This window comes from Hyla sarda, chromosome 2 (assembly GCF_029499605.1).
Source record: "Hyla sarda isolate aHylSar1 chromosome 2, aHylSar1.hap1, whole genome shotgun sequence".
Taxonomy (NCBI): domain Eukaryota; kingdom Metazoa; phylum Chordata; class Amphibia; order Anura; family Hylidae; genus Hyla; species Hyla sarda.
Window position 1 is genome coordinate 337,581,211 of NC_079190.1, and position 17,311 is coordinate 337,598,521.

The 17,311-nt window shown below is 41.9% G+C and overlaps 1 protein-coding gene across 4 annotated transcripts in view; it reads left to right on the plus strand.

The window, feature by feature from the left end:
- Nucleotides 1–17,311, plus strand: part of BLACAT1 (BLACAT1 overlapping LEMD1 locus) — a 60,043-nt gene that overhangs the window by 36,211 nt on the left and 6,521 nt on the right. Inside the window, exons 3-4 of one of the 4 annotated variants that reach the window (XM_056558059.1) lie at nt 3,372–3,587; nt 4,023–4,263. The exons of 2 other annotated variants lie outside the window; for them this stretch is intronic. The gene's annotated coding sequence lies outside the window, so the exon portion shown is untranslated. The remainder of the gene's footprint in view (nt 1–3,371; nt 3,588–4,022; nt 4,264–17,311) is intronic. One more of the 4 variants, XM_056558061.1, reaches the window with a different exon arrangement.

Genomic DNA, 17,311 nt, shown 5'->3' on the forward strand with positions numbered 1-17,311 from the left:
TCAAGTCCAGTCTGCAGTCACAAGCTACAAACCACCAAGTAAGCCACAGTCACAGTCTTGTCAGTCAAAATTCAGTCAAGTTACAGTCATCTGTCTAGTCAACGTGGCACGCACTAAATTGTCCACCTCTACTACAAGTCCCAACAAGCCCTTAAGGTCTCTGAAGTGACTGGTCACCTCCGTGGGCCTGGCTGAACTGTACAGACTTTTCCACCTGTCTACCCGTGGTAAAGCTACCGTTTTCCGTAACTTGGCATCGGAGTCATTATTGCCCCGTGCCTAGCCCAAGATACAGCGGTATACCTTCGGGTTGTAATGAGTATAAACCACACCCTGGCATCACAAATACAAGGGGTTAATGCCAACTGCCCCTAGGGTAATTCCATCTGCCCTTTGCATCACACCCTTTACCACAATAACATAGTTCATAAACTTGAAAAGAGACCAGAGTCCATCAAGTTCAACCTATAACCCTAATGAGTCCCTACCGAGTTGATCCAGACGAAGGCAAAAAACCCTCATACTAGAGGTAAAAATTCCTTCCCGACTCCAAATATGGCAGTCAGAATAAATCCCTGGATCAACCTTCTGTCCCTATAAATTGAGTATCCATAACCTGTAATGTTATTACTCTCCAAAAATGCATCCAAGCCCCTTTTGAACTCTTTTACAGAGTTCACCATGAACACCTCCTCCAGGAGAGAGTTCCACAGTCTCACTGCTCTTACAGTAAAGAACCCCTGTCTATGCTGGTGTAGAAACCTTCTTTCCTCTAGACGTAGAGGATGCCCCATTGTCATAGATACACTTCTGGGTATAAATAGATCATGGGAGAGATCTCTGTAAGGTCCCCTGATATATTTATACATAGTTATCAGGTCGCCCCTAAGCCTTCTTTTTTCTAAACTAATTAATCATACTTCTGATAATCTTTCTGGGTACTGTAGTCCTCCCATTCCCCGTATTACCCTGGTTGCCTGTCTTTGAACCCTCTCCAGCTCCACTATATCTTTCTTGTACACTGGTGGTAGAATTATTTCCTTGTCATGGGCATCTATGGCCCTATCATAAGGAGCTCAGGTAAAGTGAAAGTCTAGCTGGGATTGGTTGCTATGGGCAAATAACTTTAGTTTTTCTCACACAGGTTGATAAATCTTGGCCAATATGTGTTGCTTTTCTTTTCTATATTAGTGTGCATAGTCCTTCTTTTTTGTAGTCCATTACACACCAACATACACGTCAGAAACATGTTCAATGTCCCCATATTTATACATGCAGTTTTACCGTGTGTTTCAAATTAGTGGCTTATCACTTATTCAGCATAGGAAATGTGGAAATCCAGGTTATGGGTTAGCTCAATTCATTGGAACTAATCTGTGTCCAAAACTGCCGCACAATACAAGTTATAAAAAGGTAGAAATACATAACAGAAGTCCTAGGCTAATCTTAGAATTTCTGATGTGTAATTCATGTCATATTTGTTGAGTGAAAAAATACACTATGGGGGACATTTATCAATGTTGGTGTGCGGCAGTATAGATTTGACCTGTTTGCTTGGTGTATTTTTACACAGTTTCTCAAAATTTACCAAAACGGTGCACAGACTTAACAAATTCTGCACTATTATAGAAACCAAGAAAAGAGAAACAGCCTACGCCTCAAGGACAGTAATAATTAAATGATATAATATTAGAAAAAATGGCTGAGGCCGTGCTTCAAATATTAATATTATAGAGATTTAATGAAAACAAATCAAGTCAGTTTGCTAGCTCCTCACACAACATGAGGATGATGAGGGTATTGAGCCTAGGTAAAGCTAATGCCAGGCTTACTTCTGTCTACAATTAGGCCAAGCCTGTTGCCTAGCAAGTACATGTCTCCCGTAAGGATTAATCGGCTATGTTCAAAGTGAATGCAGTTTTATAGCCAGTCAGGGGTGAATCCAGCATAAAGGATAAAGGATATTTTCTTTTCGAATCTACTTCTAGTTTTGACTCAATACTGAATAAAAAAACTGCCACAAAAACTGTTTCATTCCTGACCACAGTCATGTTGTAGTACAATCACTTTATTATGTTATCTAATAGAATTAAAGATCAGTTATATGACTTAGCGGCAATAAAGATAAATGGTAATGATTCTGAAAATTGTGTGGATAGCTATTAATGCAATAATTCCAGATATGTCAGAATTGGCAATGTGAAAAGACTGTACAGTACTTAGTTTTCATAAATGCTATACTTGGTTTACGTTGATTCTGGTTTATAAAAATGCTTCTTTTGGATGGAGTTACCTTAAAATCACCTAGACAAAATGTAGATTCAACTTTAAATTAACCTTTTTAAAGGGGTACTCTGCCCCTAGACATCTTATCCCATATCCAAAGGATAGGGGATAAGATGTCAGATCGCCGGGGTCCCGCTGCTGGGGACCCCCGCAATATAGCAAGCAGCACCCACCTGTAACTGCTTCCAGAAGCGCTGGAGGCTCTCAGGCTAATTCCTCCCGACCACGGGGACGGGAGATCGTGACGTCACGACTCTGCCCCCATGTGACGTCACGCCCCGCCCCGCCCCGCCCCCTCAATGCAAGTCTATGGGAAGTTTTCTGTAAGGTGCCCCACTTGGATTTCTGCGGGTGTATAGTTGGGTGTCATCCAGCAAATGCCTTATTTTATACCTATCTGCTATATATATTGTTTTATTGTGCTGAAACAGCATTGTACCAGGTATAGCTGGTAACAGAAGAGTTAACATGCACAGACCAAGGAAGTAAATGGAGTTGAGAGGTAGCCTCTCTAAGTAAAGGCGGTGTGAGGAAGCCTCTCTGTTGAGAAGACTGTGGGGAAGCCTCCCCACATGGTAGGGAGTTATTTTCCAGGGGAGGACAGCGCTTTATCTTAACGGTTCTGAGAGAGCTAGGGAGTCTAGTGCATATTGGATGCTGCCTCTAAACCCTACCAGGATAAAGTTGGCTCCCACTCCAGGGGGGGGGGGGGGTGACTAGAGGTACTAGCAACATCACAAAGGGCTAAAGAGAACAAGTTCCAGGTTCCCTGGTATACACCAACCTTGTGGGATACCTCTACCATCTGCACAGACCTACTATCCCAACTAATATATCAGAATAGATAACATCATGAGTGGTTGGTTAAAGAATATTGTTGAGCATCAACTGTGGCAATACTGTTGCCCAGGTACAGCACTGAATTGCCTTCTTTGTTCAGTTTACTTTATGAGAAGAATAAATGTTTAAGAAAAATTATTCAACTTTGGACCGTAATGCATTATTTCACGTTGTTAGTCTATAAGAGTCAAATGCCCCTGGTATCACGCTCTATCCTCAGGTGTGGTTTTCTTTCTGCTTTTCAGCTGAGAGGCAGTGTGATGTTTAGGGCCTGGGCACCAGGAAAAAGGTCAGTCCTGCGCTCAATACATTACCATCAGCCTATCACCAGCCTAGGCAGGACACTACTGCAGCCGTTAATCTGCTGAGCCATAAAGTGACGCGTCGAGACCCAAAAGCAAGAATAAGATCCCACCGGTGGCGGGAGAGTGATACCAGCAGTACCAGTTGAGCAGCGGGAGGTAAGTCAAAGTCTGTTATTTTAATTGCGACAGCCTGGGCGAATAATACATTTCACCAGATAACCCCTTTATTTCTGAACCTGATGTTCTTAGATAATAAGTTCCCTTCCCTATTTTATTAAAGTCTTGTTTTCTATGATTTCTTAAATGAAAAGCCTAAAGTAGGCACCTGCAGAGTCGAGGGTGAGTAGAGGATGGCAGCAGGTGCACAGATTAGGAGCTGCTTCATGGTCTGGTTGTGAGGTGTAGAGATGGGGCTCACATAATAGCCTGTTGCATTTTCTGTTTCACGGACCAGAAACAGCTGAATGGAGCCTTTGTTAACTGGCTCCTTCAGGAATAGAGAAGGCAAAATACCTGACCCCCCTTCCCTCTAGCTCTGCCTCCAAACCCTCTACTCCCCCCTTTTTCAATCTCACCCACTTCACCCCCCAGATCCCCTCCTTCATCCATCTCAAGTGTTCACTGCAGGCCTGATGGGTCCCTTTCTGGGAGACTCGAGGAAAGGACAAGAACACAAACATATAGAAAAAGGAAAAACAGACTCGAAAGGGACAGAAGTGAGGAAAAAGGTGACCACACTGGCAAAGACTGCAAGAAAAAAAGAAACCTTATACTTTCAGAAACAGATGATGGAGGAGAAAGCATGAGTTTTCTCAAGGATGTACAGGAGCAGGTAAAGCAGTGGTGGGGGTGGGATTTCTTAGACAAAGACGTTGGGGTCTACTTATCACAATTGTAGAGGTTCTTGGAGAGGTGGGGAGGCTTTTGGCATGCAGCCAGGAGAGAGTTTTCCAGATAAGCAGATGTTGCTGGTTGTTATAGTCAGGGCCTCAGAGGCAGCGTGCTTCAGCGTGTACTTTGTGTATGTGCAAAATTATATGATCACTATACAATTTACCAGTCAATATGGAAGAGTAGCTAGGTCGGATACTGAAATATCCGTAGCATCCATCAATACTTTCTTTACCTGTCATGCAGAGAATGTTTCTTTGTTAGGGTTGGGGAAAAAAAGCAGCAGCAAATACGCAGCAAAATACGGCATGTGACCCTACCCTTACCATGTAATTTCACCAGATCGTAATTGTCTTAGAAAGAGGCATCATATACTTTAAGCATCATGTATACATTACAGTTGATAGTTTACATAAGCCTCAACAAAATTGTTAGGCCTCCGTGCAATCGACTGTAATGTATCGACTGTAATGTATACATGATGCTTCTGCAGTAAGATGTGAAGTATATGATGCCTTTTTCTGAGACCATTCCGAATTATGTTCGATGATTTAATGTAGCAAGATGTCTGTATTCAGAGGTTGCTCCTACTGACTGTATGTTAGGATTATATGTTTGATGTCTTTGTATTACAAGGGGTTTGTATTTTGTCAGGGTATGTTAGTTTATAAGTAAGAAGAAATAAACTACATACTATATGTGTAACAATCCCATTCTTAGAGATCCCCCTGCTGTGGTATATGGCTTTTTATTCCTATGTGATTACATTTCTACCTCACGTAGGGCTAAAAGCCATGCACTGCAAAGGGGACATTCGCCACTGGATTTGAATGGGTATGTGCTGCACAATAGTTCTTTACATTTTAAGAAGCCTCAATCTGATCTATATCAATTCTTATTACAACTTTCTATAGTAACGATCAGAAGTAATGTGACAAGTGGAATAAGCATTATCTGTACTTTTATTGACTAAGAGAAAATATAGAGTGCGGTGAGCAAGCTTCGTAAGACAAAAATAAGGTGCACTATGAATGGAGAAAAGTAAAAAAAAAAAAAACTTTTGGCATAGAATGTAGGACAGAATCAGTTTACAGATCCTAAAAACATTCAGATATATCTATTAGATCCTGTGATGTAGCTATAGGAAAGTAGATGGTTCAGTCATACCCTGGCCTCTTTGTCTGGGGGCCCATATGGGGCTACCTGCCACAAGAGCAGAAAGACATTGCTTGTAGAGCCTAACAGATACTGTTAGATTTCTCCTTTTACGAATCAGCAGCTTATCTTTTTTTTTTCTCTACATACCGTATTTTTCGCCATATAAGACACTCCGGCACATAAGATGCACCCAATTTTAAAGGGTGAAAATCTAGAAAAAAAAGATTCTGAACCAAATACAATGTAAAGTATAGGACAGTGATCTTCAACCTGCGGACCTCCAGATGTTGCAATACTACAACTCCCAGCATGCCCGGACAGCCGTTGGCTGTCCGGGCATGCCAGGAGTTGTAGTTTTGCAACATCTGGAGGTCCGCAGGTTGAAGACCACTGGCATAGGAGGTAGTACTCACGTGTCCCCGCTGCTCCGGACCCGTCACCGCTCGTCACCGCTGCCCTGGATGTTGCCCTCTATCGCTGTTGCCGTGTCCCCGTAGCTCCGGAGCGTCTTTGCTGCCTGGTATCCTCACTCTCCTTCGCCGCCATCATGTCACTACGCATGCCGGACGCACGCCGCCATTGGATGACGGGACGGCGTGCGCGACGACGTGATGACGACGAAGGAGAGCACCGGCCCTGCAGGGGATCCCGGCATGGAGCAGACACTGAGGAGGCAGGTAAGGTCCCTCCCGGTGTCCTGTAAGCTGTTCGGGACGACGCGATTTTACCGCGGCGGTCCCGAACAGCCCGACTGAGCAGCTGGGTTAGTGTCACTTTTGCTTCAGACGCGGCGGTCAGTTTTGATCGCCGTGTCTGAAGGGTTAATACAGGGCATCGCCACGATCGGCGATGTCCTGTATTAGCCTCGGGTCCCGGCCGTTGATGGCCACAGGGACCGCCGCAGTATTTGCCGTATAAGACGTACCCACTCCCCCCCCCCCCCCAGTTTTGGGGGAAGAAAAAGTGCCTCTTATACGGCGAAAAATACGGTAATTCCTATATTGGGGTCATTGCATTAAGTGGTAAAAGACATTTTGTTAGATTGTGGACTTATCCTAAAATAAAATAAAATGAAAAAAATCTAGTCTCCCCCTTCCCCATCATAGTAACCTGTGATGACAAAGGGTAAACAGAATCTTAGAACTTTATTAAAAATTAAAAATAAAATATTGCATTGACCTAAGTATTCAGACCCTTTATTCCATACTTGGAGGCGAACTTTGGCAGCGTCTACAGCGTCCAGTCTTACTGGGTATGATTCTATAAGGTTTGCACACCTGGATAAGGGGATTTTTTCCATTCTTCTCGGCAGATCCAGAGATGTTTGACTGGATTAAAGTCAGGGCTCTTTCTGGCCCACTCAAGGCAGTCCTGTATCTTTAAAGGGGTTATCTAGGAATAGAAACACTGATTTCTTCAAAAAACAGCACCACTCCTAGTTTGTGTGTGGTATTACAACTTGCCTTCATTCACTTCAATGGAACTAAGCTGCTGTTAGGTCAGCAAGGCTCTGTCCTAAGGCGGCACTTATCAGTGCACCTATCCGGGTGGCAGTTGGGTACAGGATTATCCTTTTTTAATCAATGCATTTATTTATTCATTTAATCTTTGGAGGCTGCCACCATCTTTGGACAACCCAAGGTGGTATGGTATAAGTAACACCGTGACAGCCACCTCATGACTGTAGGACAGTATTTCTCTGGGACAAGTTTGCTTCAGACATTAAAGGACAACTGTAGTGGTACACATTTATATATGCCCGTGCCCGGGCCTCAAAAATAAACAAAATAAACTCATACATACCTTCCTATGAGCCCCCAGTTGGTCCGGCACAGGCCTCACGGTCCGGTAGTGCTGACGTCATTCCACTTCCTGGGGTCGGTGATAGGCTGAGCCCACTGTCATGTAAGGAGCTCTGGCCGGCTTCTTACATGACAGTGGGCTCAGCCTATCACAGGCCAGGGCAGGACATCGCTACGGCCGGTGATACGCCGACGGCTCTGCGGCGTCCCCGTCCCCAGGAAGTGGAATGACGTCAGCACTGCCAGACAGTGAGGCCTGTGCCAGACCAATGGGGGCTCATAGGAAGGTATGTATGAGTTTATTTTGTTTATTTTTGAGGCACGGGCACGGGCATATATAAATGTTACCACTGCAGTTGTCCTTTAAGCCAGCCAGGAAGTGATTATAGCCTGCAGAACTATGAATACTGCTCTGGGCTATAATGCACATAAGATAAGATAAACCATCTATTTTACTCAGGTTACTCAAATAAGGGTGGCCATATGCGTTACAAATTGCTAAGTTTGGCTGACACATAAGTAAGGTGTATTGGGAGTTCCCAACTATTGCCCAATGGCAGATGTCAGGTAGAGAAGGATTTAAATTGACCAATAGTTTTGTTTTTGGGGAAGCAAGCTAATACCAAAGGTGTTTAGCAGTAGCTTTCTCCCCTTTTCCCATTCTTCAGAATATGTGTGTGCCTGTGTATGGGGATATCGGGAGAGGTAGCCATTGGCCGAATGAGCGTATGGCCAAAGTCTGTCTCATGCATATGGCCAGCTTTTTGCACAATAATTCTATAGTTATGCAATATACAATGTGTGGGGCTGACAACTACATTTCAGTGAAGGTGTCTTATAAAATGTACCATAAAAAATGTGAGATGTGTATAACATTTTTTTTTTAAGTATGTGAATGTAAGTTTTCTAGTGACAAATACTTGTCTAAAATAACGTAACATTTTTAGTTGGTGTTGTGGCAGCATGAAGGAATGACCTGGAGCATTTATTAAGGAGAAACTGACAGCACACTGGTTTATAATGCGGGTGAACCGGATTAAAATGAAGTATCACTTATCCGGATCTGCAGTCCCATTTCGGCATGCTGGGTTCCACCTTCACTGTCAGTTATTAGCAATAGAGGCTAATACAATGGTTATCTACGGAATCGTACTCACCTTGTTGTAATTCGGTTCACCCGCACTTTCACCCTGTGTATTGGGTTTAAAGCAGGTGAAGGTGATCCGGTTGTCAGTTTCCCTTTAGAAAGAATAGAAATACACAATGTAGTGAAGACATCACTGCATACAATAAAGCTACGCAAAAGAAAGTGCCCCATCGTGACCTCACAATGCACCTTTGTGACTACGTAATCCCAAATTGTGACATCACAATGTGTTTAAATCTTACCTCTGGTACATAAGAAACTTACCCGACTTTCTTGAAGGAATTTTGCCCTGACACTGTCTGCAGGTGGCTGGAATATAGACAGCTGTGGAGTGGTATAGTTGGTATGGCTTGGTGGAGGTGAATGAGTCTGTAGTATCAGCGATATCAGACACTTCCTTGGCAGTGTAACCCGGCTCTGCTGATAAGGCTGGGTTCACACCACGTTTTTGCCATACTGTTTTTAATCAGTTTTTCTAAAGAAAACCGTGGGGCAAAAAAAAAACGTATGGGGAAAAAGTAAACCGTATGCGTTTTTAAACCGTATGCTGTTTTTAAAAGTGCATACGGTTCGGTCCGTTTTTATAAAAAAAAAAAAAAAACATACGTTTCTGAAAATTTTGTCCATTTTTAATGGGAGGGGTGTAAGGTGGCTGACCACGTTTTTTTCTCCTGTTTAAAAACCGTACGTCAACCGCATATGTTTTTTTAACATGGACGTCAATGGGAAACGCACTTGTATACGGTTCCAAATACAGTTTTTAGGCTGGGTTCACATCACGTTTTCAGCCATATGGGACCACGCTAAAACCTGGCGCTCCCGTATCCCTGCCGTATGCGGCCTGTATGTAATTTATTTCAATGAGCCAACCAGAGTGAAATGCTGACTCCGGTCGGCTCATTTTTGCCCCGTATGCAGTTTTCCCACCGGACCTAAAGCCGTAGTCGACCGCTGTTTTAGGTCCAGTGGGAAAACCGCATATGGTTAGCGTTTTACGCATACGGTCAGCGTTTTACTCCGGTCGGCTCATTGAAATAAATTACATACAGGCCGCATACGGCAGGGATACGGGAGCACCAGGTTTAAGTCCCCCCCCCCAGCCGTATTCGGTCCCGTATGGCTGAAAATGTGATGTGAACCCAGCCTTAATGGGAGGGGTGTTGAGTGGTTGACCACGGTTTTGTCTCCGGTTTAAAAACCGTACTGCAACCGCATATGTTTTTTTTTTTAACATGGACATCAATGGAAAACACACATGTATACGGTTTTTATTTTGCACATGCGCATTTGCATCCTAAAGTCCCCACCCAACACCCCTCCCATAAAAAATGGACAAAATTTTCAAAAACTTTTGTTTTTTTTGTTTTTTATAAAAATGGACGGAACCATATGCACTTTTAAAAACAGCATACGGTTTAAAAACGAATACGGTTAACTTTTTTTTGTTTTTGTTTTTTTTGCCATACGGTTTTCCTTAGAAAAACTGATTGAAAACAGTATAGCAAAAACGTCATGTGAACCCAGCCTAAGTGGAGCAGGAGGTAGCAGGGTGTTTACTTTACATGGCAGCAGAGATGAGGGAGAAGCATTGCTTGCCCAATTTTTTTATTATCAGCTGGCTTGACACCACCTCCACAAGGTGCCACTCTACATACTTGACCTCCAGTTCCTAGTGATAAATATAAGCCTGCACCTACATACAATAAAAAATATATTTTTTTATTTTTAAGTATGTATTCTCCTTATGCTTTTTATAAAATGCGGTCAGTCATATCCACCTATCTCATCTCATCTCACATCATATATGAATGATTCTATGGTCCTATTACGACTACAGAAGAATTTTAATACAGAACATTTATTACAGCTTCGTGGACTCACAGAGCAGTGGGATTTTACTGGTTTAATTATCAGTTCCATTTAATGATGTGAACGTGACTGAGAATCTCATGAATCCCATGACTACATAAAGATCTGCTATATCACCAGGGTCCCGATGTCTTGACCTTAGTAAATAGATATTTCATTGTCTATTAAATAAAATTCTAGGCCTAAAATTGAGAGCTCATTTGGGCTAATAATAGCGCCAGTCTACTATCCCCTACTGGTGTAAATAATGGTACTAAATGTGTAACAAGAGTCAATACTACAATGTTATGGGCAAATAAATGTCAATGCATAAGTATGACTATAATTTAAGTTTCTCCTTGCTCCAGCTCTTCCTGCTTAAATCAATTCTTTTATATTGATTCTTCATTCTTGTATTAAAGTTTTTACAGTTATTGAAGATAAACTATTTTTATTTGGGAATTATTGGCCAAAATGTTTGATGTCGATGTAAAGAGATCAGATTAGGAATGAGTGGAAGAAAGATTAACAAATACAACAGTCATTTCTAAAGTGTAAACACATTTAATATATTCCTGTCTGCTTTGAGGCACTCTATAAAACACAAATAAACACAAGAAAATTGAATGTAATTACAACCTTTTATTGAAGAATATAATGAGCCCTAAACAAAGTTTGAGAATTTATTCATGTAATAAATACAATTTCAATCTGTCACTTTGCGTTACAGCCTAGGTAGCTTAAAGGGGTATTCAAGGGAAAAAATTTTTTTATATATCAACTGGCTCCGGAAAGTTAAACAGATTTGTAAATTACTTCTATTAAAAAATCTTAATCCTTCCAATAGTTATTAGCTTCTGAAGTTTTCTGTCTAACTGCTCAATGAAGATGTCACGTCCCGGGAGCTGTGCATGATTGGAGAATATCCCCATAGGAGCTGCACAGCTCCCGGGACGTGAGTCATCAGAAAGCAGTTAGACAGAAAACAACAACTCAACTTCAGAAGCTAATACCTATTGCAAGGATTAAGATTTTTTAATAGAAGTAATTTACAAATCTGTTTAACTTTCCGGAGCCAGTTGATATATAAAAAAAAGTTTTGGCCTGGAATACCCCTTTAATATGGGGACAGACAAGCAAACAAAATGGCTACAGTGAACTCAGTTACGATTCTGCTGTAGTCATATGTTGAGGGCTCCTCCACCTCACCCTGCTTTCTGCAAGCGGAATTCTGCCTCAAATGAAAGCTAATAGACTACTATGGGATTCCGCATTCCCATTCATCCCACTTCTGAATTTACGCTAGCGAAAATTCAGAAGTGTGAATGAGTGTGGAATCCCATAGAAATTCTTCCGTGTGAATAGACCCTTACTCGCTTACCAGTGACTGACAGCGACCATATACAGTATCTCACATAAGTGAGTACACAACTCACATTTGTGTAAATATTTTATTATATCTTTTAATGTGACAACACTGAAGAAATTACAGTACTGAAAGTACTGAGTGCACAGCCTGTATAACATTGTTTAATGTTGTGTCCCCTCAAATTAACTCATCACACAGCCATTAAAGGGGTACTCCGGTGGAAAACTTTTTTTTATCAACTGTGCCAGCAAGTTAAACAGATTTGTAAATTAGTTCTATTAAAAAATCTTAATCCTTCCAGTACTTATTAGCTGCGGAAAACTACAGAGGAAATTCTTTTCTTTTTGGAACACAGAGCTCTCTGCTGACATCATGACCCCAGTGCTCTCTGCTGACATCTCTGTCCATTTTAAGAACTGTCCAGAGCAGTATATGTTTTCTATGGGGAATTTCTCCTACTCTGGACAGTTCTTAAAATGGACAGAGGTGTCAGTAGAGAGCACTGTGCTCGTGATGTCAGCAAAGAGCTCTGTGTTCCAAAAAGAAAATAATTTCTTCTGTAGTATTCAGCAGCTAATAAGTACTGGAAGGATTAAGATTGCTTAATAGAAGTAATTTACAAATCTGTTTAACTTTCTGGCACCAGTTGATTAAAAAAAAAAAGTTTTCAACCGGAGTATCCCTTTAATGTCTAAACCTTGGAAACAAAAGTGAGTCCGCTTGTAAGTGGGAGTGTTTAAATTGGGCCCAAAGTGTCAACATTTTGTGTGACCACCATTATCTTCCAGCACTACCTTAAGTCTCTTGGGCATGGAGTTTACCAGAGCTTCACAGGTTACCACTGTAGTCCTCTTCCACTCCTCCATGATGACATCACTGAGCTGTTGGATGTTAGGGACCTTGTGCTCTCCCAGCTTCTGTTTCAGGATGCCCCACAGATGCTCAATAGGTTTTAGGTCTCGAGACACGCTTGGCCAGTCCGTCATCTTTACCCTCAGCTTTTTTAGCAGGGCAGTGGTCATCTTGGAGGTTTGTTTGGGGTTGAAATCATGGTGGGATACTGCTCTGCGGCCCAATCTTCGAAGGGAGGGGGTCATGCTCTACCTCAGTATGTCACAGTACATGTTGGCATTCATGGTTCCCTCAATGAACTGTAACTCCCCAAGGCCAGCAGCAATCATGCAGGCCAAGACCATGATACTCCCACCACCATGCTTAACTGTAGGCAAGACCCACGTCTACTTCTCACCTGTTTGCCACCACATATGCTTGCCACCATCTGTACCAAATGAGTTTATCTTGGTGTCATTGAACTTAAGGACATGGTTCCTGTAATCCATGCCCTTAGTCAGCTTGTCTTTACAAAACTGTTTGCAGGCTTTCCTTTGCATCATATTTAGAAGAGGCTACTTTCTGGGACGACAGCCATGCAGACTAATTTAATGCAATGTGTGGCGTAGGGTCAGAGCACTGACAGGCTGACCGCCCCCCTCCCGCACACATGTGTCTACTATCCAAAGACAACCTCTGAATATGACACTGAGCATTTGCACTCATCTTTTTTGATTGACCATGGTGAGGTCTATTGAAACCTGTCCTGTGAAAACACTGTATGGTTTTATCCACCTTGCTGGATCTTAGTTTCAGGGTCTTGGCAATATTCTTATAGCCTAGACCATTTTTATGTTGAACAACATTTTTTTTTTTTTGGTCCTTAGAGATTTCTTTGCCATGTGGTACAATGTTGAACTACCAGTGACCAGTACTAGAGAGTGTGAGAGCAATAACACCAAATGTAAGACACCTGCTCCCCATTCACACCTGAGACCTTGTAATTCCTAGTAGTTACATGATACCGCAGGGGGAAAATGGCTATTTGGGCACAATTTGGGCATTTCCACTTAGAGGTGTACATACTTTTGTTGCCAAAGTTTAGACGTTAAAGGAGTACTGCAGCCATAGTACATTTATCTGTCCTTATTGCGGGGGGTCCGACCGTTGGCCGAAGCATGAGGCATGTTGGCCGCAGCATGACGCCGTGGCCGACTCACCGTTTACATGTATCTCTATCGGAGAGGCCGAGATGCAGCGTTCGTTGGATAGCTATTACAGTATAAAAGCAAACTACCTTTCCCAGAGCCAATAGTGGTTGCCAAACAACATTGGTTTTTTATTTCTCAGCAAAGGGTCAAGGAGGCGTAAGAAAGCCGATCAAGTGACACCAGGGACGTGCACAGACATTTTGGAGGGCAGTGGCTCAAATAAAATAAAGGGCACTTTTCATTATATATATATATATATTTAAAAAAAATATGTTAATAAAAGCCTTACATATGTTTAAGGGGAACTCTAGTACAGAACATCTTACTCTCTCCTACTCACAGGATAGGGGATAAGTATCTGATTACAGGGGATCCGACCACTGGGACCCCCTTCTATCTCCTGCCCAGCACCCCGGCTCTTCACATGTATGGAGCGATCTAAGCACCGTGCATGGATTCCTGTCGACCACTGCACAACGCAGTGGCAAACACACCCTTCCATGTATCTCTGGCTCCCCATGTATCTCTGGCTCCCCCATAAAGATACATAGAGGGACATGTCGGCCACCTCTTCGCGCAGTGGTCAACAGTAATCCATGCACGGTGCTAAGATCGTTCAATACATGAGAAGAGCCGGGGTGCTGGAAAGGATAGAGTGGGGGAGGGGGGTCCCAGCGGTCGGACTCTGTGGATAGGGGATAAGATGTTCTGTATCAGAGTTCCCCTATAACAGAACACAATTCCTGAGGTAGGGGCCTCCGTTGTCATGTCAGCTAAATAGGACCCTGCATCACCCCACGTAGGTCCCGATCAGCCCCCCTAAAACCCACTGGCACCAGTAGTTTGCACTTTTAGATGCCACAATCAAGTTTGATCACAGCATCTAAAGTGTTAGTGCCGGATATTGCTGTGATCGCCGAGGTCTGGCATTAACTGTGTTCTGGCTGCTGATAACAGCCATTACTTACCGGCATTGAAGCAAATTCAGCTCCAGATCTCACTTCAAAGTCTAGTAGCATCCTCTAGGTGTTCAAAAATTATATGTATGTGATAATAAAAATGAACTATATAAGTTGAATTTCAAATACAGACTGAAAACTGTAATACTATTACTTCACATTTGACAGGTTACACTGTCATGAATGATACCTCCAAATGTCTGCTGCAGCTGCACTAGGACAGCAGGCTCTCTCCCTGTATATGAGGGTCCCTACCTGCAGCAATCTCTGTCCGATCAACGATCTGCTGTTCCATGCCTGCTCAGGTGGCTGAAGCAGCAGAGTGCAGATAACATTGATCAATGTTATGCTATGGCATAGCATTGAACAGTGTATACAATCAGAATATTGCATATAATAATTCCCTATGGGGACTAAAAAAATGGTGTAAAAATAGTAAAAAAATTAGTTAATAAATGTGATTTAACCCCTTCCCTAATAAAAATTAGAATCACCCCCCTTTTCCCATTTAAAAAAAAAGTATGTAAACAAAAATAAACATAAACATACATGGTATCGCCGCATGCATAATAGGGGTCAGAAGATGACAATTTTAAACATACTAATTTTGGTGCATGTAGTTATAACTTTTTAAAGTAATATAATAAAATTAGGGTCTGAGGAAGCGTGCCTATGCGCACGTGCATTGTCTGTCACCCCTTCGTTCGAGCCATGTCCTTGTCTGTATTGAGCACCTTGCACTTTGTTGGATAAATAAAACGGTTTTCGTCTATGGCAGTGGAGTGTGATCAGTCTTCTTTACATTTATATAATAAAATAAAACCTACATAAATTGGGTATCCTTGTAAACGTATGAACCTACAGAATAGACAAAAGGTGTAATTTTTACCAAAAAGTGCACTGTGTAGAAACAGAAGCCGCAAAAAAAAAATTAAATGGCGTTTTTTTCTTCTAATTTGTCCTACAAATAATTTTTGTAGATGTTGTGGTGAAATGACTGATGTCAATACAAAGTACTATTGGTAGCACATAAAAAAGTTCTCATATAGGTCTGTTGGTGGAAAACCGTTACGAGTTTTAGAAAATGAGGAGGAAAATACAAAAGTGCAAAAAATGAAAAAAGCTCCTTTTTTTCTGTTAATGTTTACTTATCCGTATGAGGGCTCATTTTTACGCCGTGATACGTAGTTTTTTATTGGAATTTATAAAAAATGTTCTCATTTTCTTTTACTTTTATGCTATTGACTGTGCGGTTTAATATTATATTTCAATAGCTTGGACATTTCCTCACGTGGCGATGCCACATGTTTATTTTTGTTGTTTATTTTGTATTACATTATTTAATTTGAAAAATGGGAAAAGTGGGGGTGATATAAACTTTTATTAGGGAAGGGGCTTATTCACATTTATTAACACTTTTTTGAAATATTTTATTTACTATTTTGTATTACCACCTCTAGTATTTGGGGCAACAATGCACTACAACTCCCAAGTGACAGTGCATTACAAGCTCACAACCTCCAGCACACAAGGCAAGAAGGCACTACAGACTGTGTAGTGCCTTCTTGTTTTGTGTGCTGGAGGTTATGAGCTTGTAATGCACTGTAGTTTTACATACTGGGAGTTGTAGTGCATTGTCACTTTACATGCTGGGAGTTGTAGTGCATTGTAACTTTACATGCTGGGGGTTGTAGTGCATTGTCACTTTACATGCTGGGGGTTGTAGTGCATTGTCACTTTACATGGGGGTTGTAGTGTTTTAACCTTTTGCATATTAGAGTCTGTACTACAAACTTTAATATGTAAAGTGACAAAGCACTACAACCCCCAGCATGTAAAGTGACAAAGCACTACAATCCCCAGCAAAGCACTACAACCCCCAATATGCAAAGGGACAAGGCACTACAATCCCCAGCATGTATAATGACAAAGCACAACAACCCCCAATATGAAAAGGGACAAGGCACTACAATCCCCAGCATGTATAATGACAAGGCACTACAATTGTTGTAGTGTTTTGTTCCTTTGCATACTGAAAGTTACACACACAAAAAAACACTAAATTAAAACTATTACCGTGGCAGGCAGGGCAGACAGATCGCTAGAGACACTTCAGGAATGCAGACTCCTCTGCTGTAATGCTGCGGGGGTCACGTGACGTAATAGACGTGCGCACGTCTTTTACCCAGGCAGCCCCTGCACTCTAATATAAGGATTATTGTTGCTCGTGAATATTCGCAATGCGTATTTTATTCACGAATACCGCATATTCGCGAATTCGCGAATATTCGCAAATATAGCACTATATATTCGTAATTACGAATACTGTTTTTGTTTTTTTTTTTACAGTACACATCACAGTGATCACCCCTCTCTGCTTCCAGCTTGTGTGGTGTAAAGAAGGCTCTAATATTACTGTGTGAGACTGGCGTGCGAATTTTCGCATATGCGAAAATTGGCATATGCAAATTTTCGCATATGCAAAAATAAAACATGAATATTATGAATATGCAAATTTAACGAATATATGACGAATATTTGTCCATATATTCGCGGAATATCGCGAATTCGAATATGGCCTATGCCGCTCAACACTAGTAAGGATCTGGCTAATTAAGAGGAAGAGGACTCCCGGAGGCCTTAGGATAGTTCAGGTACTGGCCG